General features: G+C 44.3%; 1 protein-coding gene and 1 non-coding gene across 4 annotated transcripts in view; one reads left to right on the forward strand and one right to left on the reverse strand.

Moving 5' to 3' along the window:
* Nucleotides 1-26,702, reverse strand: part of TPST1 (tyrosylprotein sulfotransferase 1) — a 117,622-nt gene that overhangs the window by 44,489 nt on the left and 46,431 nt on the right. The gene's annotated exons all lie outside the window — the stretch shown is intronic.
* On the forward strand, nucleotides 16,446-16,570 carry LOC121152108. Its single transcript, XR_005883238.1, has one exon. It is a non-coding gene; the product is annotated as a small nucleolar RNA ACA64 (small nucleolar RNA).

A 26,702-nucleotide genomic window follows, 5' to 3' on the forward strand; every position in this document is an offset into this window, starting at 1 on the left:
ACGCTGGCCCATTCCCCAAATGGTCAAAACAGCCACGCCCGGGCCAGGCCAAAACCAAAAGGCAGGAACTCCACCAAGGTTCTCCCACATGTGCATCAGCGGCTCAAGTACTTGGGCCGTCTTCAGTTGCTTTCCCAGGAACATTTGCAGGGAGCTGGAACTAATGTAGCCAGGACTCAATGTGAAATTCTGGCACGGGATGCTGTGCTGCCATGGGGAGCACTCCAGCTGAGGGGTGCTGTGCTGCCAGCAGAAGTCCAAGTCCCAAGCAGACTGTCAGCAGGGCAGCCAAGAAGAATAGGGGTACTGTTGCCCAGATGGGGTCCAGTCCCTGACTTGGGCCCAGTGGGAGACCCCTGGGACTCCTTTGCATCACCCATGGACCCTTGCTGGTAGTAGGGCAGCACCTGGAGCAATAGTTAAACCCACTGCCCCACATATCAGTGCCTTCATTTACTTTTTCTCTACGGCAACTCGTCTACCACAATGGCAGGGTTCAGTAGGTTTTTTGTTTTCTCTTTGCTGTTGTTGCTAAAGACAGAGTTAGAGAAAGGCAGAAGACAGACAGATCCATTGGTTCACTCTACAAATGGGCTCTATTGCTGGAGCTGAGCCTGATCAAAAGCAAGGAGCCAGGAGCTTCTTCCGGGTCTCCCATGTGAGTGTAGGGTCCCAAGGCTTTCAGCCATCCTATACTGCTTTCCAAGGATACAAACAGGGAGCTGGATGGGCAGTAGAGCAGCTGGGACACAAATTGGTGCCCTTATGGGACTGCAGCACTTTAAGAGGAAAGATTAGTTAATTAAGCCATTGCATCAGGCTTCCTAAAATGGAACATTTTCCACTTTTTCTGTGACTTAAAAAAAATACTTCAAATCACAATAGATTCACATTATTTTGGAGTTAGCAAAAATAAATAATTCAACTGCAAGCCATGTATTACTTTTTAAACTGTATCTCTCGGAATCAAGATAGCGGAATAGGGTAAGGACATGTTAAACGGACAGAGAAACATTTAATCAGGATGAAGCAAAGAATATGTATTTCAGGAAACAGGAAAGGACAGAACAACAGCAGAGGGGTACCTGGAGGCTGACAGACACAGGCAAGCATCGGACACAACAGTGTGGTATTGCAGTGACTGATACTCCAGCAGCATTAAGCTAATGGTGATCTGAACTCCACAAGCAGCTGGAACTCTACCAGCAACCAGGTGGGAAGAGACTTTCACTGGGAGCTTGGGAGGTGAACCCAGACAAAGAACTGCCTGTCCTGCTGGTCCGTTTGATTTGGCCAGGAGCAGAGACAGATTAGTACATCCAAGACAGACAGTGCGAGAACAGGGTGGATTTCACAGCCCAGTCAGACACCTAGAGCCAAAATGGCGCCATTTTGTCTATGGAGGCAAAGGAAAGGGAAAGGATTGAACATATGCTGAACTGGGCGTGAACTCATTTCTGACTCAGTGAACTGCGGCAACCTGACATTCTACAGGTTCCATCCAGGACAGGTCTGGGTAGCCCTTAGACCTGATGGCCAGCAGGTCAAGAACTCTAGCAGTAGTATGTCAGGCGCTGTTAGTTCACTGTGGCAATAGCTTTAGGACTGCAGTGGACAACAGTGAATTGTGCATGTGCTGAGCTTATGAGAACTCACTGAGTTCTGTGGATTGCACTGGTCCCACAGGAAAATAATACCTAGACTATGGCATTGTACGGGTCAAAATAGGTCGTTTGGCACCCAGACATAATGTCCAACAGGTTCCAACAAGATTAGCACCATCAACAACCTAGCTATATAGGACACCTGGTGTCTCTCTAATCCTGGGACTTGTTCCAACCAGAAGTGGGAGAAAGATTGCAGAGACAACAGTGTAGCCTTAGCACGGTATCACAGGAGGAGGAGATTGGTGAGCCAGAGGGTGGGGCTATGGAGTTCTTTGTGGAAATCTAACACAAGAACCCAGACCTGGAACTCGCTGGAGGGAGTAGCACAAGTGACTGCAAAGAGTTGTGTACAAACATAAGCAAAATCAAATTGTAGACCTGTGGGTGACACAGCTTAGAAACCTGCCCCAAGAAGAAGAAGACTCTGCTAACCAGAAGTACAATGACCAAGAGCAAAGAAAAGACAAAGGCACAATGAATATTACTGAAAACTCCCCTGCAAGGAGCAAAACCCTATGCCAACCTCAGAGTTAACTGAGGAAGACATCGAGAAAATGGGGGACACAGAATTCAGAAAACTCATTTTAAAGCTTCTGATCAACAATGAGAAGCACATACAAGAGTTCAAAGAATTTAAGGAATATTTTACACAAGCAATAGCAGCAATAAAGCAAATCAAGGCTGATATATCAGAAATTAAGAACACAGAGAGCAAGTTAAAAGTACAATGGAGAGTCTCCAAAGCAGAATGAAACAAGCAGAACAAAGAATTTCAGAAGTGGAAAATATTTCCTGTCACCAGGGAGAAGCAAACAAAAAGCTGGAAGCAGAGCTGGATCAAGCAAAAAAAAAAAGTCTTCAAGAATTGAAAGACACTATTAAGAGGCTTAATAGAAGAGTTATGGGAGTCCCAGAAGGTGCAGAAAGAGAAGCTGAGTTTGCAAATGTATTTAATGAAATAATAAAGGAAAATATCCCTAATCTGGGGAAAGAATTAGGAAACAAGATCCAGGAGGGACACAGAACTCCCAAAGTCTTGATCAAAAGCGATCTTCACCAAGACATATGATCATTAAACTCTCTTCAATTGAACATAAGGAAAGATCCTCCAATCTGCACATGAAAAAAAAAATCAATTGACATATAAAGGAAGGCCAATTAAACTCACAGGAGATCTCTCACAGGAAACTCTACAGGCAAGAAGAGAATGGAGTGACAAGTGAATGGATTCTGAAAGCAAAAAATTGTCAGCCCAGGACAATGTACCCAGCAAAGCTTTCTTTGGTCTTTGAAAATGAAATAAAATTCTTCCACAGTAGAGAAAAGTTAAAAGAATTTGCATCTTCCAAACCTGCTCTACAAATAATACTTCAAGATGTTCTTTTGACAGAGAAGAGGAATAGCGCCTACCAAAACCAAAGGCAAACGGGAAGAGCATCCCAGGAAAATGACGACAGAAGAATAAATCAATGAGCAACGCATTCCTAAAATGACAGGACCAAGTTACCACCCATACATATTAACCCTGAATGTAAATGGCTTAAGCTCAATCAAACATCATAGATTAGTAGACTGGATTAAAAAACAAAACCCATCTATTTATTGTCTAGAAGAGACACACTTCACCAACAAAAATCAGCAGAAACTATATTGCATGGGTTTTGTTGTTTTCTGTTAGTTTCATTTCTTCAAAATACTTTCTTCTGATTAAATTATTCAGTGACTCATAGATCATACAGTAGCATCATTTTCTGCAAGAAGGTTCTGGATTTTCATTTCTTCAGCTACATGTTAGTCATTTAGTAGCATGTTATTTAACTTCATGGTGTTGTTAATTTTTTTCTCCTCCCTGATGTTGATTTTGTTTTGTGGCTTTTCATTTAAGGGGATGCACAGTAGCAATGTAATGGGGACTGTCATATCTAGTAACATGTCATTTAACTTTATGGCATTGTAAATTTCTATTTTTCTTTCTATTGTTGATTTTTTATTATGACTTTTCATTTGAGGGGATGTACAGTAGCTGTGAAATGGAGACTAACATCCAGATGTGAGGATACAATGTAGTATGCATTTCTACTTCCAGACAAAGATGGGCTCACAATGAAAATGTTCACTATATCTTGACAATAGGATGCTGGACTTTCTGCCATTGTCCATGGCCACAATGATGGACATATGACTGTGTATGAAGAACTATATTTTAGTAATGCTATAGAGGAACTAGGTAGGGGGGAGGGAATTGCTGAGGGGATAAGAGAAATGCCAGGAGCCTATGGAACTGTATCACAAAATGATAATAATAATATAAGATTAAAGAAAATGTATTATCTCAAAAGCTGAAAAAAAATAAAGATAGCATGATGTCACTAAAAAAAATAGTAGCTCTTAATCATTTCTTAATCTTTTAGCATAATCAACCTATTTCTCCAAACTTTAAAATCAGTCATTATCTCTATTTTCAAAGTTATTGCAAAAGGTCTCACAAAATTCTTTCAAATCTGTGGCTATTTCTTCTTCATTATATAACATATGCCCTTTTTTAAAACTTCATCAATATTGTAAATGCTTACTTTTCATTGATCACATAAAAAGCATTTTCAAATTTATGCTTTTCATTTCTGTCCTATTTAATTAATTTCAGGTTTTTTAGGTTTTTTTTTAAAGATTTATTTTTATTATTTTTTGATTGGAAAGGCGGATATACAGAGAGGAGAGACAGAGAGGAAGATCTTCCGTCCAATGATTCACTCCCCAAGTGAACGCAACGGCTGATGCTATGCCGATCCGAATCCAGGAGCCTCTTCCGGGTCTCCCACGCGGGTGCAGGGTCCCAAAGCTTTGGGCCGTCCTCGACTGCTTTCCCGGGCCACAGGCAGGGAGCTGGAAAGGAAGCGGGGCTGCCGGGATTAGAACCGGCGCCCATATGGGATATGCAAGGTGAGGACCTTAACCACTTGCGCCACCGCGCCGGGCCCTCAGGTTTTTTTTTTTAAATCAGCATATAGTGTAGGACCTGCTTACTCTGACTCCTTTGTGAAAGATGTCACTGCACTGATCTAAATTCCCAGGGGTTTGTGATTGCTTCTTATTCTTTTAGCTACTGGCCAAGGCAAACCAATATTTCATTCACAGGCAAGCAGATTTTATCTTAAAATACTGCAGAAAATCTCATTAGATAATATGAGAATCAACAGTAGCATTAAACTAGCTGTTCAGAAGATTAAGCAAGTAAAGCAGCCATTTTTTCCTAAACTCCTGGGAATCTTATAATATGTGCATTTACTGCTGCCTCGCAAGCCCCTGACATATGTAGGACAAGGACAGGCATTTTGGTTCGTTGTGTTCATCGCTGTATTTAAATATACTAGAAGTATATCATCCTAGGCACACAATGGGAGCTTAACAAGTTTCTGTTGAACGTAATGATGTAACTGGGAAATGTTTATGTTTCTTCAGATAAAGTTGGCACTTCTAGATTTACATTAATAGCAAAAGGTTAAGAAAAGTAAGATCTTTTTTCTCCCTTGTTTACCCTACGTTTCGGTCACGTTTCACAAAGCAGCTCTGGTGTGCCTCTGTTTCTACTTGCTTTATTTTCTCTGTGCAGCGACATCTTGGTATTTGGCCAGCTCTGCATTCTTTGCAAAGAACAAATCTGACTGACTTTCTATGACCGACAAGTCATTGCAGAAACACCGACGTTTCATTTCTCAAGTTTCTAACCTAACTCGTTCTGTTGTGGTCCTCCAATGTGAAGTAAGAAAGCCAACCTAGTTTACCCGGCTAATAACTGCCTTACGCCTATTTTGAACTTCAAAAGTAAGATATGTGACCAAATATTTAAACAATATTACATTCAACAGGCTGATCAACAGGCTCAGTGAGACCTATGTTTATGCTTTTATCTTCAAAGTTGAGTGTCACAGAGTTGATCCCATTCATTTGTATTCTGTTTACTGAAAACATGAAATCTATTTTTTGAGTAGGAAAAGAATGGTGAAAAGATACCAACTAAGTAAGTTATTTTAAACTCTATGCTGAATGCAAGAAGGGTGCGGGGCTCTTAAAATGCAGAAAAGAGGGAGGAGTCTGGTTTCATCCTTCCTGTCCTGAAGTAGATGATTACTGGACCGCCTCCTTCCTCTGGGGACCAGCACTGGTAGGGATACATAAACCTAAGTAGGTAACGTTACAGATGTTCTTTATTTGTTCCCACGGATTTGAGTATAATCTCTTTGAAGCCAGAAGTACTTCCCCCTTAGCAGTTGTTACAGGCAGGTCTCCTTTCAACAAATTCTTCTAGCTTAGGCTTGTTTCTCCTTAGTTTTTGAAGGCACAATTTTCCATAAATGAGGTTTCAGGTGATGCTTCTCCTTTCAACAATGTGGACATTTTCAGTTCCCGATTACATGGAGGAGTTTTCTTAGGGGATGGTATGCTTTTTTCTCACTGCCTTAGTCCTTTGCTCTTTGGCTTTCAACTATTTCATTAGGGTCTGTCTGGTTGTAGTTCTCTGGTTTTGTCCTACGTGAAATTCCTTAGATGTCCAGCTATGAATTTTTCAACACCTGATGGTATGTCACAGTTTTTAGGTTTTGTTAATTTCTCTTAAGTATTATTTTCCTCCTCGAATGAATACAGCCAACTGTCCTATCTTCAACTATGCTGATTTGTTGTTGTTGTTAGGCCCCATGGGTGTATTTTTCAGTTCAGTTACTGTACTTTTCAACTCCAGAAAATCCATCTGGTTCAGTTTTACAATTTTTATTTCTTTATTGATGTCTTCAATGTGGTGAGATACCGTTTTCATACTTTATTTCCTTAGAGGTGGTTTTCTTTAGCTCTTTGAGGCTATATTTTAAGTAGTTGATTAAAAGTTCCTCAGGAAAAATTAATGTCAGATGTTTTCTTTTTTTTTTTTTAAAGATTTATTTTTATTATTTTTTTATTGGAAAGGCGGATATACAGAGAGGAGAGACAGGGAGGAAGATCTTCCGTCCGATGATTCACTCCCCAAGTGAGCGCAATGGGCCGATACTATGCCGATCCGAAGCCAGGAGCCTCTTCCGGGTCTCCCACGCGGGTGCAGGTTCCCAAAGCTCAGGGCCGTCCTTGACTGCTTTCCCAGGCCACAGGCAGGGAGCTGGAAGGGAAGCGGGGCTGCCGGGATTAGAACCGGCGCCCATATGGGATCCCAGGCGCGCAAGGCGAGGAGGACCTTTAACCACTTGCGCCACCGCGCCGGGCCCAGATGTTTTCTTTTTTTTTAACTCTTATACTTCTTAGTTTAAAAACTGGACATTTAAAAATTATAAAGTCGTAATTCTGGGAATCATATTCTCTCCCCTGGTCCGAGCTGCCACTCACTGCAGTAGATGCTTTATCTATTCTAAACTGATTATATAGGGCCTGGTGGCGTGGCCTAGTGGCTAAGGACCCCTCCTTGAATGCACCGGGATATGGTTGCCAGTTCTAATCCCAGCAGCTCCACTTCCTCTCTATCTCTCCTCCTCTCTGTATATCCAACTTTGTAATTAAAATAAATCTTAAAAAAAACCTGATTATGCAAATTTTGTGTTCTTTGTTGTTTGTGGCCACTGGAGAATATCCTGTTAGTTTAGCAGCTGGCTGATAATTTCCTTAAATGCCTAGAAACAAAAATCTCCCAGGCTTTGCAGAAGGGATCTGCATAGGTTTGGTGCTCACTTTAAATAGTCTGTTAGTTGATTACATAATTGCCTTAATCTTCTCTTCCCTAGAGCCTCAAAGCCAGTCAGGCACATAGCCATTCACATTACAAATATATGACATTTTTCAAATGTCCTTACAGATATCTCATGCCCAGTTTTTCAAATTAGTCTCCTTGTTACCCTCAGTGTTGTCTACTGAATCATGTACCAGGAATTATTATCTATAAATAGTTTGGATAGCTGTTACTTCCCATGCTCTCGGCAGATTCAGTAATGTCCAGCTCTAAGTTAACAGAAATACAGTAGAGGCTTTTGAATCAGCCTTCCAGGATCACCAAATGGAGTCCAGCAAATAATGACAATTCTTGAAGAATGAGGTCCATACCGGGAACTGTTATTTCAACATCAGCTGATATGAGGAACAGGAAACAGTACAGGGATAAGTTGAAACACCTCAAATCTCATTATTCTTGCTGACGTCTTATCATCTTTTTTTATTTTTATTTTTTTGTCTTATCATCTTAATTACAAATTTTTTAAAGATTTATTTACCATTTTATTAGAACGGTAGATTTACAGAGGAGAGACAATGAATGAACCTCCATCTGCTGGCTCACCCCCCCAAGTGGCTGCAATACGAAGCCAGGAGCCAGGAATTTCCTCCAGGGCTCCCTCACAGACGCAGGGTCCCAAAGCTTTGAGCTGTCCTCTACTATTTTCCCAGGCCACAAGCAGAATGTTGGATGGGAAACAGAGCAGCCAGGACACAAATTAGCACCGATAAGGGATCCTAGTGCATGCAAGATGAGGATTTAGCCACTAGGTCATTGTGCTAGCCCTTAATTACACTTTTTTTTTTTAATGAATAAAGAAGCTCCAAGTTATTTGAAGTCTTTGCATAATTTCTGGAATTATGAAAAAGTTGATTCTGACAGTTTTGGTCAATTCTGCTGCTGTTTTTCCAGATTCAGTGTCTGGTGAAGGCTTACTGTCTGCTCCAAAGACGGCACCTCGCGTGGTACAAGAGAAGGAACGGACAAGCTCTCTCCACTCCTAACATCACATTGGAGATTCAAGCTGAACACATTATTTTTTAGAGAGACAATAGCACAGAGAGATGAGAATTCTAAGAATCCAAAAAAAAAAAAATGCTAAGAGATCAAAAACTATAGTAAGCGTGACTGTCTTTGATAGGCTTGTGAGCAGACCAGGCAAAGCTGAAACAGGAACTCTCTGAGCTTGAGGCTATGTCAACAGGAATTCCAAAACAATAAAGAAAAGAGACTGGAAAACAATTAACAATAATACACGCAAGATGGAAATGTCACTTTTTATGTCAAACAGTAAGCAGGCTGTCTTCCCTGAGAGAGGAAGACCTAATGCAATCAACGTGAAGAATGTAGAGAGAAATTAAATTTAGAAGTAAGAAGTAAATTGCTCTTTGCTTTCTGTACACTTCGCTTGCTGAGAATAGCTGAATAGGATGTCTTTGGTAAATGATTAGGCTCAATTGGGATTCAGCATACAAAATTCAACAGTGGCCCCGAGATAAGTATCTCAGGAGGAATCAAAGTAAAATAGTGAGGAGCCGAAAAGTTCTTGGAGGAGGCTCCAAAGGTCTGAGAAAAGCAAACTTGGTCTGAGAAAAGCAAATTCAAGGAAAATTGTGACAAAGAACTAAAAGAAACAGCAGTCTTATGATGTAATGGTCAGGAAAAAACAGGAAAAAACAGCCCCTAACTTTATTGTTTTATGATTCTATTTGTACCTATTAGTAAGCTATTTTTCAAAATGCTGTATCTGTGATTTTGACCTATAAAAGCCATGTGGTGTAGCGACTGAGTACGGATGTGCCACCCTCCTGCGTGAGGAACTGGCCTCCGTCTGAATAAATCCTCCTGCTTTTGCATCAAGCCTCGCCTTCGTTGATCATTGGGGAGACTCACTTTCTCGAGAGTCGGTAAGGCTGTCCTCACTTCGCGTGGCCTTACAAACGGAAGTCTTGAAGAACATGAAAAGGCTGAGCAAGAGGAAAATCCACCTGACAGCTGACTAAATCCCAAGTAAGCAGGGTTAAAAAATGAAATTTGTGTTTCTGAAAAGATAAAACTGATGAACTTCCAGTTAAACCTAAAAAGTTACTGCTGGACCCAGTGTGGCAGCCTAGTGGCTAAAGTCCTCGCCTTGTACGTGCCAGGATCCATATGGGCTCTGATTTTAATCCCCGCAGCCCCGCTTCCCATCCAGCTCCCTGCTTGTAGCCTGGGAAAGCAGTCCAGGACGGCCCAAAGCCTTGGGACCCTGAACCCGTGTGGGAGACCTGGAGGATGCTCTTGGTTCCTGGCTCCTGGCTTTTTGATCAGCACAGCTCCAGCTGTTGCAGTCGCTTGGGAAGTGAATCGTTGGAGGATCTTCCTCTCTGTCTCTCCTCTCTGTATATCTGACTTTCCAATGAAAAATAAATAAAATCATTAAAAACATTACTGCTCTCAGAATGAGGTGACACCATTACAAATTCAATGCACATTAAAAGGATAATGAAGGAGTAACCAGTCTATATCCACAAATCAGTACTCTAGATAAAATTATCAATTCCTGGCAGATACAACCTGCCAAAAACCACAAAGAAGACCTAGACAATCTCAACCAGGTCTGTGTTTGTTATAGAAACTGAAAAAGTAGAAGTAAAAGAAACAATCTGAAGATGTAGGTGGAATCACAAAAGGCCCAGGCCAAAGCCAGGACCCAGGGGCTTCTTTCAGCTCTCCTACGTGGCTTCAGGGTCCCAAGCACTTGAGCCATCATCCTCTACTGCTTTCCCACGCAGTTTGCAGTGAAACAGCCATGACCTGAACCATGGTCTATCTGGGACACTGGCTCTGCAGGCAGCAGCTCAGTCTGCTATGCCACAGCGCTGACCACTCAAGGAGTTTTTTTTGTTTTTTTTTTTTTTGAGATTTAATTTATATGAAAGGCAGGGCTACGTTTGTCAAAGCTCATAAAACACACAAATACCAAGAGAGAACTTTCATGTCAACTATGGACTCTGGGTGATAATGAAATCAACACAGCTTCCTCAGTTGAAACAAACGTTATCAGTGTCATTTGGAATCTTTCCATACAGGTATTCTGCACATGCGCATGAGAGGCACAAAGAGGGGAACTCTGTACGTTCTGCCATTCCGCTCAATTTTGCTATGAACCTGTAATTGCCAAAAGTTATTTTCATATATTAAACAGAACATTAGCCAACTATGGAATAATTTCTTGCTGTCACATTCATGTGTCAGTAGAATACAAAAAAACAGGAGAAGTTTTTTTTAAAAAAAAAAGACACAAAATTTACCCAGATTTTACAAGAAACAATTCAACTCTCAGATCCAAGAAGCTCAACGTATCCCATGTAGAAATATTTCTACAATGTAAGACTCTACAGACAACAGAAGTGCTAAGGGCTTTGGGGAAATGGAGTTAATCAAATTCCCTCACTGTCATGACACACAGGAGGCCTGAAAAACGGTAAGTTTTCTATTGGTCAGCAGGCCCGGAAGGCCCCAGCACACCAACAGACTTTGTCAGTCTGTAGGCCCAGGGACTGATCCAGGCTGCTCTGTGACTCTGACTGCTTTCTACTGCTTCTCAAACATACATAAGAAACTGAGGACGCAGCTGAGTACAGACTCTCTGCTGCAGCTCGTCAGCTGCCCCGAGCAATGCACCTGTCTCCTCTGTATTTTCAAGAACCGTCCTGAGAACAAAGCCCTCTGAAGTTCTTACGTATCTCTTCTTCCTGGAGTTGAGCTGCAGAGCCCAAACATGGTCTGCTTCATTCCTATAAAACCAACAACCTCAGGGATAGAAAAAATACTTCAGAAGACATAAACTACCATAGCTTATTTAAGAAAAAAATAATTTTTTAAAAAACCCTTTAAACTAGCCTGTACCTCTTAAAGACATTGGAATTTTAGTGGAAAATGAACTTCCCATATTTTCAAGAACATGGGCCAACATACAGAAATCTATATCTACTCAGAAACTATTGCTAAGAACACAAAACACAGACAAAAAAAAAATCCAAAAGTGACTAAGAGAGCATTACTAAATGACTGCCAACCTAGAATTGAGCAAAAATAATCAAGCAAAAAAAAAAAAAAAGAGTTAAAAGAAATCTGAGGAGAAGGCATTTGGTACAGTAGCCTAAAGTGCCAATTGGGATGTCCATCTCCTGTATCAATGTACTTGGTGCAAGAGTAGGCTGCTTTGCTCTGTATCCATCTTCTGCCAGTGCTCATCCAAGGATGCAGCAGAGCAAGGCGAGTACCTCTAGACTCAAAAATTACTCAATGCGGGCCCGGCGCCATGGCGCAGCGGTTAAGGTCCTCGCCTTGCACGCCCGGGATCCCATATGGGCACCGGTTCTATCCCGGCAGCCCCGCTTCCCATCCAGCCTGTGGCCCGGGAAAGCAGTCGAGGATGGCCCAAAGCTTTGAGACCCTGCACCCGCGTGGGAGACCCAGAAAAGGCTCCTGGCTTCGGATCGGCATAGTATCGGCCCGTTGCGCTCACTTGGGGAGTGAATCATCGGACGGAAGATCTTCCTCTCTGTCTCTCCTCTCTGTATATCCGCCTTTCCAATGAAAAAATAATAATAAAAATAAATCTTTAAAAAAAAAGAATCACTAAGTCTGTATAATGTACGAATATAAACAGTAATAGAGCTGAGCAAAATCCCATCTTTCAGAAGAAAAACCTACAAGGGACAACAACGGTCTAAAGCATATGGGAACCTTCCTCATTGTTTCTGACACGTTTCTCTCGTATCCTGGCCTTCAAGAAGGCACCAGTCTTACAGACACGCATGATAGCACAAGCAGCTAACACCTAGAGCAATCTACAGTGCCGCTGGAATAACAAGGAGAAGAGCTTCTGGCAGCCAGATAGTACAAAGCAAATGCAGAAAATGAGAAAGCTGGGGAAAGGTTTTACCCTGATGTTTTTTATAAACCAGCAACTTCTAGCTCACCGAAAGACACACCGAAAGACTTCAGAAACTAAACTGGAATGTAAGCCATCATTAAAGAGCCACGCTAACTCATAAATGGTGTACGGATGAGAAAAATCCAAAGCAGCGTAGTAGGGTTTTCAAAAACTTGAACTGATGCTGAAAATATCATTCACAAAAGGTAAGAAAACTTGTGGCTTAGGACTTCACTAGTTCGAATGCCTACCAAAAAAATGAGCACAATCTCAAACATTTCAGAAGATCTTAGAGATACCTAACTGAAAAAATTATTCAAATCAAGGGGCCAGCATGGTGGCACAGCACATAAAGCTGCTTGTTCCCTGTAACCTAACTCCCTGCTAATGGCCTGAGAAAAGCAGTAGAAAGATGGCTTCATTCATGATACAGTTATAACCACCTTACAGCAAAACATAGGATATCAAGTCCGGAAATATCTGTCAGATGATAAGCAATAACCAAGTTGGGTTTTTCTCCCAGGAAATCAACACTAGAAAAATCTATTAATGTAACTTATATTAATGGTTACGTAATTTTAAAAAAGATTTATTTATCTGAAAGACAGTTAAGCACAGGAACAGAGAGAGAGTGAGCCATCCACTGGTGAACTCCCTGAACGGGTACAACACTCAGGAGGCCAAGGCAGGGGCTTCAGCTGGGTCCCCACTGTAGACATCAGAGGCAGGCTCAAGCACGGGGGTTGTCTTTGGCTGCTTTTCTAGGAGCTTTAATACGGAGCAGGATCAGAAATAAGAACTGGAACCTGAGATGGTGCCCATATGGCATGCCAGCATTGCGTGCAGCAGCTTAATATGCTATGCCACCATGTCAGCCCTGAAGTACTATGAAGAACTCTGGAATAGGCTATTCCCAAAATGGGACTCAATAATTCAGATGTATCAAAAGGCCCTCTAAAATATTTAAGGGGTACCTCACATGGCCTACTGAACAATAGGAATCCTGCAACAATCATAATATCATTATCTCTTAGCCTTTTCAGAAGAAGTCAAAAGACAATTTATCTCAAAGAGATATAGCTCAAAATGATTTGTGGAACTGACTATCATCCAGGAGAATAAATCCCAAGGAGTTTCACAAATGACTCACCAAGTCTTTGAGAAACATTCTATCAGGAACAACACTGTCGGGCTGGACTCTGAGACAGAGACAGTTCAAAATAAAAACAGGCCATGTAATTTAAATTTCTACTTGTAGGAAGCAAATAAAACTACAAGTAACAAGCACATATACATTATTTTTAATAAAAAAGGAAATCAAAGGAAGATTCAGAAGCCTAAAGGACACAGATGAGAACCATGTAGAATTATCTTCTTTTTTTAAAGATTTTTTTTTTAATTGGAAGTCAGATACACAGAGAAGAGGAGAGACAGAGAGGAAGATCTTCCACCTGACGGTTCACTCCTCAATCAGCCACAACGGCCAGAGCTGAGCTGATACGAAGCCAGGAGCCAGGAGCTTCTTCCGGGTCTCCCATACAGGTGCAGGGTCCCAAGGCTTTGGGCCGTCCTCGACTGCTTTCCCAGGCCACAAGCAGGGAGCTGGAAGGGAAGTGGAGCTGCCGGGATTAGAACCGGCATCCATATGGGATCCTGGGCGCGTTCAAAGACAGGACTTTAGCTGCTAGGCCAACGCGCCGGGACTGGTTTTTAAAACAAGATTTATTTTATTTGTATTTGAGAAGCAGTTAGAGAAGGAGAGACAGAGAGGGAGAGAGAGGTCTTCTATCTGCTTTTCTAAACCATAAGCGGGGAACTGGATCAGAAGTGAAGTAGCCATGACTCCAATTAGCACCCCTCAGGGACGCTAGAGCCAGAAAATCGTACCATTTTCCTGGCTTGATCTTGGTGCCTTCTATTCTTCACCCCTATAAACAAGAATATCTATTCACCCCTTGGTTGATCCCCCAGTGCATGCTGGGAGTGAGAGTTAGGCTTTAGAGGCTTAGGCGCGGGCCTGGCGTGGTAGCCTAGTAGTTATAGTCATCACCTTGCATATGCCAGCATCGCATATGGGTATAAGTTCATGTCCCGGCTGCTCCATGTCCCATCCAGCTCCCTGCCTGTGGCCTAGGTAAGCAGGAGAACTGCCCAAAGCCTTGGGACCCTGCACCCGTGTGGGAGACCCAGAAGAAGCTCCTGGTTCCTGGCTTGGGATTGGCTCAGCTCTGGCAGTTGTGGCCATACACGGAGTGAACCAGCAGCTGAAACATCTTTCTCTCTGCCCCTCCTCTGTCTATCTGCCTTTCCAATGACAATAAACAAACAAACAAATAAACAAAGCAAGCTTATGTGTACCGGCTGAGGTGGAGTGTGCAATAGTTTGGGTGTGTTTTGGCCCTTCCAAAATTCATGCTAATATTGGATTCCCAATACTGTTGGGAGGTGAGGCCAGTGGGAGGCATACAGGTCCCATGGACGGGGCCCTCACGAATCAGTTAATGCCCTTTGCTGTTGTACTCTCACTCTTTTGGGACCCAGATTAGCTCCCTGAGAGCGAGTTCGGCCACACTAGGCCTCCTCTACCTCTGCTTCCCTTCCGTTTTTCCAGGAGCTAGAGCAGCATGCCATCCTTAGAGTCAGAGCCACCTACTGTTGCACTTTCCAGCCTCCAGCGGCAAGAGTCAAAATAAACCTCTTTATACACTACCCTGTAGAGCATCGGGAAGTGAATCAAATGAAGCGGAAGAGGGTATCACTAGACTTGAAGGATCTTTTAAGTATTTGAGGAACTACACTTGGGAAATTCGTCCACAACAGGAACTGATTTAGAGGACGGAGTCCATGTGTTTTGCATTCGAAAGAGACACAGTGGGGGTGTTGCTTTTAAAATGGCCTCTGAGGATTCCTGCTTCTGGTATTCCTGTCTCGGTAAAGTCCCTTTCCATGAACTGTATTTAGGTTGGAGGACTCGACTCTAGTAAGTGTAGCAAATGTGTAGCAAAGGATGTTACTTCCAGACTGCGGCTCACAAAAGATGTTATATGCACCCTGCTCACTTCCTGTGGCTCCAGCCTGTTGGTGCTCATGAAGCCAGTTGCCACGGTGTGAGGAACCCAACGACAGAGGATCTTCGGGACAAGGAACTAAGAGCCCCTATCCACTGCCTACGAAGAACTGAATCCTGCCAGAAACCACATGAGCTACAACACACCCACTTCTCCAGCAGAACTTGACTGTTCTGTTGTGACTCAGAGTCAGAACACGCAGCTAAGGCAGGTGTATATTCCAGACTCACAGAAACTATGATAGAATATTTGTTATTGTAAGCTATTTAATTTCGAAGTAACTTGTTGCACAGCAACAGAAAACTAATTCAATATTCACATGAAAAACCCTTAGCAAACAGAACATTTTTTTTTTTGCCTGATAAAAGGCATCTACAAAGGGCCCAGCGTGGTAGCCTAGCGACCAAAGTCCTCGCCTTGCACATGCCAAGATCCCATATGAGCACCTGTTCTAATCCCGGTAGCCCTGCTTCCGGCCTGGGAAAGCAGTCAAGGACAACCCAAAGCCTTGGGACCCTGTACCCGTATGGGAGACCCGGAAGAGGCTCTGGGCTCCTGGCTTTGGACTGGATCAGCACCAGCTGTCGCAGCCACTTGGGAAGTGAATCATTGGATGGAAGATCTTCCTCTCCTTCTCTCTGCATATCTGACTTTCCAATAAAAATAAATAAATCTTTTTTTTTAAAAAGGTATCTATAAAGGAGAACAAGATAAGCAATACCAGTTCCTATCACATAACATATATCAAAGTTGGGTATAGTGGCACAGCAAGTTGGACCACAGGTAGGGGTGCCTGCATCCCATGGCAGGCTGCCTGGAATAGAGTCCCGTCTCTGCTTCCCATTCAGTTTTCTTCTAACGGACATACAAGCAGCAGGTGATGAATCAAGCACTGGGGTCCCAGCCAATCATGAGGAAGACCCAGATGGAGTTCCTGCCTGGCCTGGTCCAGCCCTGGCTACAGCAGGCATTCAGAAAGAGAAACGACAAATAGATCTCTCTCTTTCAAATAATTTTTAAAAAATGAGTAAACTTATGGCGCTGGTTGAAAATCGCCCTGGCTTTGGCCATAGCCATGGGTGAGATTCAGCGCCTAGAGCCACCAGGAGCCTCAGCTCATCTCCCACTGCTTGTGTGGAAAGGTGAGACCCAGGCCCCGACTGGCGCAAAACAGGAAACGACGGGCACGATGGCGCAGTGGTTAAGGTCCTCGCCTTGCACTCCCAGGATCCCATATGGGCGCCGGTTCTAATCCCGGCAGCCCCGCTTCCCATCCAGCTCCCTGCCTGTGGCCTGGGAAAGCAGTCGAGGACAGCCCAAAGCTTTGGGACCCTGCACCCGCGTGGGAGACCCAGAAGAGGCTCCTGGCTTCGGATCGGCATAGCATCGACCGTTGCGCTCACTTGGGGAGTGAATCATCGGACGGAAGCTCTTCCTCTCTGTCCTCTCTGTATATCCGCCTTTCCAATAAAAATAAATAAAATTTTTAAAACAAAACAAAACAAAAAACCAGGAAACGACAAGCAGGTGTAAAAAGAAAACCAAAGAGTCTTCCAGCCACCGCATGGAGCTGGAAGGCCCCGGGACAAGTAGCGTCTCATGCCTGGATCTCGCACGCAGCCGCTACCATGCGCGCGTCCAGAGCCGGTATCGGGCGGCCAGTGCGCCATTTGGCGGTAGGCTCCGCCTGCCGGCCGCCTGGCCAGGGAGCTCTGGGATTTGGTTTCTATGATTGCTGCTTAGAAAGCTCCATGATGAACCCTCAGGGCTTTGAGTACATGAATCAACCCTAAAGATTCCCAATGATGTAAATCTCCCCCGATGGACCTCTACCTAATATGGTCTCAACCCATGTGTTTTTAAAATTGTATACCCAAATATTATTTTCAAAACCTTTTACTACTCAGAAATTGGGTGGGAGAGCAAAGAAACCTTCCATCTCCTGTGAACGTTTGAGGAAGCCGTGTAGTGTAACCTCTCAGGCACATAACAGGTAACTTGTAGACAACAGATTCAAGACAACATTAGACAACAGTAAAACTACAAAGACATATAGGGGGAATCAAGAGCGACCCTGACAACCTATTAACAGGAGGTCATGTGCACAGAGCAGTGGGGGACCACAGAGTGGAGCAGGTGGACAGGAGGAGGCTTGTATCCCAAACCTGGAGTCTCCCGGATCCCCACCAAGGGCTATCAGTACGGGCGCCAAGGACCACATCCCAACTGCCAAAGAGACCACGGGGGACTGGAATGCCTTCGGAGGTGGAGAACTCTGAGGACATTCCCCCCACCCTCTTTGGACCTACCACACGTGATGGAAGAAGCTGAATCCTTCATCATAGGATCCAAGGCCATCGGAACAACCAGGAAACCTGAGCGGTCTTCAGAAACAGAACAGTAAACTCCCTTCAGGACTAGGGAGAGGAGCTATCTCTGGTTCTTACTTAGCTCCAACTTCGGGTCCCCACCCTCTCTGCAATGACCATGAGGGACACTCTAGGGCTCCCCCCTCCCGCCCAACACACACACACACTCACAAATTGGAATGGATAGGCAGAGAACAACAAGGAAGGCTTGGTCAGCATGGACTCACACACACCTTACTAGGTAGGACACGGGGATTAAGTACTCCTCACCAAGGTATGGAAGATTTCTCTGCACACCCTTCCTAAAACTGTTTCGCACCTCAATTGTTGAAATGTCATTGAAATAGGCACAGGAAGTTGTTAAGACCATGCATCCAATTTTGACAAATTGGTTGCTCAATACTTTGTCAATTTATCCCTTAACGTTATATATTGTTGCTGATGTTATGTTGGGGCTTTTAATTGACCGGGATTCTACTTTGTTGGCTCTGCCTTCGGACCGGGGAGGGTCTCCCCAAGAAGCCGCTGAACTTGACCGGACAATGAGATGCTGGACTCTATGCTTGGTGTATGCTTGCAATGAAGGAATCTCAACTAAACCTGAACTGTGGTTGCGCAATGGGGGGAGGAACCCACCATGGGGGGAGGGCTGGGAAAGGGGTGGGGGGAATCCCAGTGCCTATATAGAACTGTGTCACATAATACAATGTAATTAAAAATATATATATAATAAAAATAAATTAAAAAACAGAATTTCACATAAAAAATAGAATAAAAATGAGTACACTTTAAAATGAATGACTCATTAAATGTATTCCCTTTATAAGCAACTTTTTGTTCTGAAAACAAACAGAAATCAGTAATTACCCTTAGTTTTTGGCACAAATTATATTTAGAGGTAGCCAAATAATTCCCTTGGAAACCGTCTTGTTAATAGAAAAATACATTAATAAATATAGAAGGTGTTAAAAAGTATCATGATTTGATAAGATATATTAAAATAATCAGCATAAAATATTAGGTTTGAATAATAATGATCAATGACTGCAAAGGTTATCAGATGAAAGACTTAGAAAATTTGTACTGCCACATTAAGTATATTTCTGATTGGATATTTTAAGTTAATGAGGATGTGATATCAAGAATACAATGACTATACATGGGATTTGCCCCGAGGGATATTAAGACATTTTATCACACTTTCCTCATTAGTAGAGTGGTATATTCTGGCACAAAAATAAGCTAATAACTATGATGGGGTGCAGCTACTGATAGCTGACACCCACTTGACAAGCTGACAGTGGACAGGGCGCGCGGGTTTCCATACCCGGCCATTCCTACCTCCTCTTGCACCATTCAAATTAACTGAAGGTCTGAAACCAGCTTTGGGGCTCCTTGCTCATGTCCCACCTCTCCTGCCTTCCACACGGTTCAGAACAATTGACAGCGAAAAAAATTACTCTGGAGGCTCCACATACCTCACCCCTTCTGCCTCCTAGTGTTCTAGCTTAGGTTAACTACAGAAAAACTTTGGGCTCTGGTAACTCCCTACCTGCCTGGAACTTTGTACTGTGTGGCTCTCAATCTGACTAGAGGATGAGAGCTTAAAGACCCCTGACTTTGGTGGCCTTGCAGTGGCTCCTGGACTGGAGCAGGAGTTGCTGTTGCCAAACTTGAGTCCTAAAGACTCTTCCTAACAACCTACACTTGGCTCCAGTGTGATCTCGCTCACACTCCACAAGAATAACTAACTTAAGAGAGAGATCTCCCGAAAAACATATTGCATATCTGAGACTTAATACAATTAGTAGTGCATGTTACTAAGAGAAAGGAGATTATTTCATAAATGTTTCTGGGAAACTGGCCATCTATATGGAAAGACCTTTGAAAATGGAACTGCATTTCAAACACCAGACACACACACAAAACAAATTTCAGCTTGACTACTAAAGTTTGAGATTAGTTAACACTAAAGTCTTAGAAAAAAACATGGGAGATGATTTTTATGATCACAGATAAGGAAGGATTTTCATCACAAAACGCAGAAAAAAAGTAAAACTGTAAAAGAAAAGATTTATAAATGCAACAACTTTAAATTTTACAATCCAAAAGCTATATCAAAAAAAGTAAAAAGACAAGTTATTGGGGGAAGCAATCTGGAATACATAACAGATAAAGGTCGTCCATCATAAAGGGAAACTACCTAGCAAAAAATGCACTAAAGTCTTGAACAGACATTTCACAGAAGAGATTCACAAATAGTTTGTAAAAATACAAAATTATCATACCACTATTGGATAATTAAACATTAAAATCATAATGAGGTACCATTTTACCCTAACTGGAAAGGCAAAGAGCCAGGATGGTGCGGATATGGGTCCGTGGCAACTTTTATACCCTGATGACAGGAAACATCGGAGTGTAAAATAATGCAAACTCTTGGAAGAAAAATTTGGCATTCCCCATTGAAATAAAACACACATATCCTGTGAGACAGTAATTACATTCTGAAGTATTCATCTTAGAGAAATTCTTGAAGGAGGTATCTTAGATTTGCAAAGCCCCCTAACTAAAAACAATCTGAATGTTCAATGGAAAACCATTGAGGCAATGAAAGCAAGTTGATGCTAGCTGTATATCTCAGCATAGAGAAACATCAAAAGACAATGTCAAGCATAAAAAAACTGACAGTCGACTATAATCCCATTTACATAAAAGCTCACCAGCAGGCAAACTAAACCAACATAAAATGGGAAAAATACAACCATAAACTGTGGAAATATCCAAACCACTTGAGCAAGATCCTCAAAGCATGCCCTACATCCGGGACCTGGGGAGGGTGGGAAATTGGGTGGGCCTTCTCCCTTAATACCCCCCTTTACACATGAAGGAAACAAAATGGAAAAAATACTAGTCTTATCCACTTTCCTATAGCCCTTGAACCTTTTTACCCTAGTTAACTATGTAAAGATTGTAAAAAAAAAATTAATTAAAAAAAAATACAACCATGAAGGATCACAGATCACCACTATGTAGTTCAAGCATTGCTACTGCAGTGCTAAAATTCCATGTCGGTTTCACTACTGCAGTTGTTCAAATCAGGTGCCAATTTCGCTTCATGATGAAGCAAACACTGAGTTGAAGATTATCTCTTGGGTCTCCTCCCACAGCTTTCCCAGGAGAATCGGTAGGGAGCCGGATGGCAACTACAGATGGGATAGGAACCAGCACACATACATGATGCGGGCACTACAAGCAGCAGCTTAATTCTCAGTGCTGGTCCCTTAAGTGATTAATTTAAACCTAATCATTAACCACCGGCATCAGGGAGGGGTGGCTTTCGGGAGGGACATTTATTAGTGCCTTCGTAAAGACACCTGAGAAAAATCACTGGCCTTTCCACCAGGCAAGGACACAAGACGCACAAGGACACAAAGTTCCATGAACCTTTTTCCTAGGCCCACCTGTCTACCTCATTACAACAACAACAAAACAATTAGCAAAGAGCCCTGTTAAGTCACTCTAACAAGACACTGCTGTTTTGACAAATTCCCCATCTGCCATCCTCCAGGTGATGTCTGATCACTCTGGCCTATTAGCTCAGCTTGGTCAGAATTCCTTTTACCCTTGATGCTTCCTCATATTCACTGACCCACCTTGCTGCAAACCTACATCTGTAAATTCCCACTTGCTCACACCAATAAGCCTCCGCGGGTGGCACCAGCATGGCATCTGGGCGCCAGTACGTGTCCTGGCTGCTCCACTTCTGATCCTGGACCCCGCTTATGGCCTGGGAAAGCAGAGAATGGCCCAAATCCTGGGGACCTCACACCCACAGGTGAGATAGGGAAGAACCTCTTAGCTCCTGGCTTAGATCGGTCCAGCTCTCCCACCGCTGTGACTGCGGAGCAAACTAGTAGATACAAGATTCTCCCTTCTCTGCCTCTCTAACTGCCTTTTAAATTAAAAAATAATAATTAAATAAAACTTTAAAAAGAAAACCTTTTTACTCTAGATCCATTACTAATGTTCCTATCTGTTCTCTTGTACTTGCTCCTGCTGTTAATTTTTTTTTTAAGATTTATTTATTTTTATTGGAAAGGCGGATATACAGAGAGGAGAGACAGAGGGGAAGATCTTCCATCCGATGACTCACTTTCCAAGTGAGTGCAATGGCTGGAGCTGAGCCAATCTGAAGCCAGGAACCAGGAGCTCTTCCAGGTCTCCCATTTGGGTGCAGGGCCCCAAGGCTTTGGGCCATGCTCGACTGCGTTCCCAGGCCACAAGCAGGGAGCTGGATGGGAAGTGGGGCCACTGGGATTAGAGCCGGCAACCATATGGGATCCCGGCACAGGCAAGGTGAGGACTTTAACCACTATGCTATCACATCGGGAACTCTTGCTGTTAATCTTTTATAGTTTAACATTTCTGTGCTACAGTTGCTAAATCATTTTTCTGCTCTAATATAGCAACCATTTCTCTGCACTGTAGTTATGATTTCTGCACTTGTTCTGCTTAAAGGTACTATTATAATATTCTATTCCGGCTTGGCTCTTTTTGACTTAGCAAACATGACTATTTTCTCCTGACAATTTTTATAGAATCAGAATGAGTTAAACGACAGAAACTACTTTATATGTTCCAGAACTTCTGAAAAGATCCCTGGTAGATTCCCACAATCTGTGAGAAAAGGGTTCATTTAAATGTAAATAGGCTCAAACTTTACTTCTGAAAATATTTCATATTCAAAATATTTGCACAAGTAAGACCTACTGCTTTTCTGTAACTGGAACTGGGAAGACGAGAGGTACTACTTTGAAAATAACTGGCCCCTTGGGGGTGGGGGCAAAAGCAATTCCCTGCAGTGTGGTGGCTATGGGGGGGGTGCCCCTGCCGAGCTGAACCCAATGCTGGGCCACTGCCAAAAGTCCTTGGCTTTCTCCAGGCCCAAGAGAGATCTTCCCTCAGGGTGAGTACACCATGAGGGGAACTTGGGAACTGGATTAAAGTCCTAGCTCCAGCCTGCCACTAACTTCTTGTGGCAGGACAAGTTGAGGAGCGGTTCAGGCCTTGGGGTTGGGGGCAAAAGCAGTTCCCGACAGTGTGGCAGCTGTGGGGGGTGCCCCTGCCGGGTCAGACCCAATGCTGGGGACTCAAGCCAAAGCCACAGCCACCAGTCCTTGGCTTTTGGTGGGCCAGCGCACCAAGTGGTGCCAGGCTTTGCCTGCTGGCTGCCCACTGGCGAACTCTGGGGTTTTTAGGATATGTAATTGCTGCCTAGGGACACCCATGTATAAGGCCAGTGTTAGTGTAGGTGAGAGATGAATTCTAGGTGATTCCCAGTAACGGGGTCATGGAACTTTCTGGCAAGCGTGGGGACTGAGACCTGAGAATTTGGAGGGGAGTGTCCATAAGATTTATTAGGGCTAGACTGATTCACTAGCCAAATTAGGAATCCTGAGATGGGCTGTTAGCATAGAGCATCACTCACAGCCACATACCAGTCCACACCAAAGCTATGGATGGGGGCCTGTCTGGCAGGGCTAGGGACCAGTACCTGACTGGGTGGTAGAATGGTGGACTGGTCACACTTGGCAGGTCAAGACATTAATCAGCACGCGAGAGAACTCGGTCTGGGAGTAGACTCTGTGGGGGAAGTGTGGGCCCAACCCTGTGGAAATACAAGTCCAGCAGGTTAGCTCGTGAGCTGGGGTAGTGATGGGCTGAGCTAGGGGTGACCATGGCATCTGCCATGACTTACAGGTAAAAGAACCGAAAGTAGTCTGAGCAGGTCAAGGCAACAGCAACCAAAGCTGCATCTGAAAATAGGATGTGGGGTGGGCCGAGCTGCAACTGGAAGGGGGCAGACTGGGCAGGGCCAAGCAAACCTCAACTCACAAGGAAGAACAGAAATCAGGATGGAGCACAGGTCAAGCCAAACTAGACTCTTACACTGACTGGTCTGCATAAGCCAGGGATACTAGGCCACAGCATCAAAGGTAAAGGTTGAGACAGGTGGAGGTCTTAGCTAATTGGGTCAGAATAACTACTGGCACACATGTAATCTAGGGCTGGGAATAGATACAGCTGGGGAGCTGTGAGAGTATACCCTTGCTGGGTTGGGGTTTCTATGGGAGAGTGTGGGGGTCAGAGTGGGGGCTGTGTTCTGGGATGGATATGGCTGGAATTTCCCTTGGCACAAGTGTGAACTGGGGCTGGGTACACCTAACCAGGCTAAACTCCAGCACCATCTGGTGCTCTGGAGAACCTGGGTAGATGTAGGACAGACTAGGGATGGGTCTCTCTCCCCACTAAGCCATGTGTGAGCAGTGTCTGGGTATGGATGAGTCTTGGCTGGGGTGAAACATCCAACATCAAGAACTGGAATGGATTGAAGGCCAGCATTGAGGGCTGACCCATGGACCCACCAGTATGTACAAGATCTGGCAATGGGAGAGGTTCTGATGATGGAGCTTGGGAAACTCCTCTGTCCGGACACTACCCTGCAGGTGAGTGCAAGAACCACAATAGGGAGCAACCCAGATCAGGCCAGAGGAAGATACCCACCAGCATACATACGGCATAGGTGAGGGGCAGACTAGCCTGAGCCAGTTCACATCAACTGCTGGCGAATCCGAGCACCAGAATAGAGTGTGGGTCAGGCCGGGTTCAGTTGCAACACAAACGAATGCACATTACAATGCCAGATGTGGCCGCAGCGCCCAAACAGCACAAGTGAAAACCGGGGGTGGGGGGGGGGAGGGGCAGAGCTGGTGGGGGGGAATGTGGGCTCCCTGCTGGACAACCACTTCCACTGGAGAGCATGAGTTGGAAAGGTGTCAAACCAGACCAGGCAGGGCTACAACTCCTGCGGTCTCAGGTCGAGCTAGGTCAGGGAAAAGCCAAGTTGGGCTGATTGTTCTGACTGGGGCAAGCAAAAATCAGAATGGGTCAGAGTTGTTTGGGCTTAGCTGCAGCATTAGCTGGTACAGGCTGGCACTGGGAGTTTAATCTGTCAAATTAAACTCCAGAACCATCTGGAAGGTGCACAATCCAGAAGTTGGAGTGGCCTAGGAGGGAAATAGTGGCCATCTCCCTCTTGGGTTACCACTCTGACTGGAGGGCACAAAAACCAGGACAGGGACAGGTGGCTAGACAGAAAGCACCCACCAGTATGAGTGTGGGCTGGATAACAGCAAGGCTGGGCTGCACTAGGCTTCAATGCCCATTGACATGTATGAGAGCTAAATGGGATGTGGGACAGACTGAACAAGTCTGCGGTACATAGTGGCAAGCATTAGAACCAAGGTAGGGGCAGGCCTGGTGGGGGTTATGGGGAGTTGCCCCAACTATGCTGCACCTCCCACTGGTTTGTGTGATGACCAAGTATGAAGTGGGCAGGATCAGGCTGGACTATAACACCCATTGGTTCAAGTAGAAGACAAGGCTGGAAACAGAACCGACCCAGGAATTGAAATGATCAGCATGTGCATAAGCTAACTGGGGCAACGGACTGTGCCGGACTCTGTACTGGTAAGCACACACAAGAATCAGGTCTGGGATCATCTCAGACAAAGCTTGAGATCCTTCCAACTAAACTGCTGATGTCAGAACCCTAACCATTGAAGAGACTATGTCAGCAAGTGGATTGGGAATAGATTTCATCACGATTGGAACGGCGAGATTGGCAGCAATTCAGAACTATTGAACTATCAAAACTGCTTGAGCAGGACCCTAGGAGCGTGCCTCGCATTGGGGACCTGGGATGGGTGGAAGGCTGGATGAGGCGATTCCCTTTGTTTCTGCCCTGACACCAGACACAGGGGGGAAAATGATGATATTAGTGTAAAAACAATGGTTTTACCCACTTTCCTGTAGCCCTTAACCCTTTGTACCTTAATCAACCAAGTAAGATTATGAAAAAAAAAAAATTGGCCCCAGTTCTAGGCAAGTGCCTAGGTTGCATTGTACCTAAGTAAGTGTTACACTGCTAGGAAAAAAGCAGCTAATAGCTGGCAGGCATCCTGGGCCTGGTTAATACCAAATCTGTTTAAACTATACCAGTGTGCCAGCATAGTTGCCCATTTTTTAAAAGATATGTCGGGAGCAAATGCTGGCATGGGTGGGTGGGGGCCTGTGGATTGCTCAGGTAAGTGAGTGTGCAGATGTGTGGCAGGGAGAACTATTGAGGGAGATTGTGCCAGGTGAAGAGTGACTTCTGGGAGACTTATGCCAACTGGGCTACTGCACTTATTGGTAAACGAAGGGGCTGAGACCAGGTGGTTTGGAGGAGGGAAACTGGAGGACCTTTTGGGGCCAAATATACCGAGCCACGTGGGAGACCTGAGCTGGGATAGCTGGCATCAATCATCACCTACCACAGCACACAAAAGCCATGGCTGGGTGCTTGGATGCCAGAGCTTGACCACAGTACCCGTCAGTGAGTGTCGGGCAGGGTGTAGACCATGTTAGGCTAGGCATGACACCAACCAGCTCACAAGAGAACTGGGCCAAGGAACAAATTCTATGGGGGATCATGGGCTCACACCTGGGGGACTGCCATACTAGATGGCTGGCCCATGGGCTGGGGATGGTGACAGGCTGAGCTAGACACGACCATGGAGCTCAGCAACACTAATGAATACTGGGGTTGGGAACAGGCCAGACTGGTCCAGGCTACAGCATACACAGGTGCACCCAAGAATTGGGTGTCATGTGGACTGGGATGCAACATCCACAAGTATACACAGAGATTGAGACTGGGAGAAGACTATGCCTGGTAAGGGCCTAATACCCGCCAGCATGCATGGTATATTGGTCTGGGAGTGAGCCTGGGGGTGGAACTTGGGGAGCCCTAGTGGGCTGTCACTCCCACAGGTGACGTGAGAGCTGGAACTGAGAGCAGACCAGCTTGGGCAGGGCTATAAC

Source organism: Ochotona curzoniae, unplaced genomic scaffold (assembly GCF_017591425.1).
Source record: "Ochotona curzoniae isolate NIBS_2020 unplaced genomic scaffold, NIBS_Ocur_1.0 contig_2321, whole genome shotgun sequence".
NCBI classification, from domain to species: Eukaryota; Metazoa; Chordata; class Mammalia; order Lagomorpha; family Ochotonidae; genus Ochotona; species Ochotona curzoniae.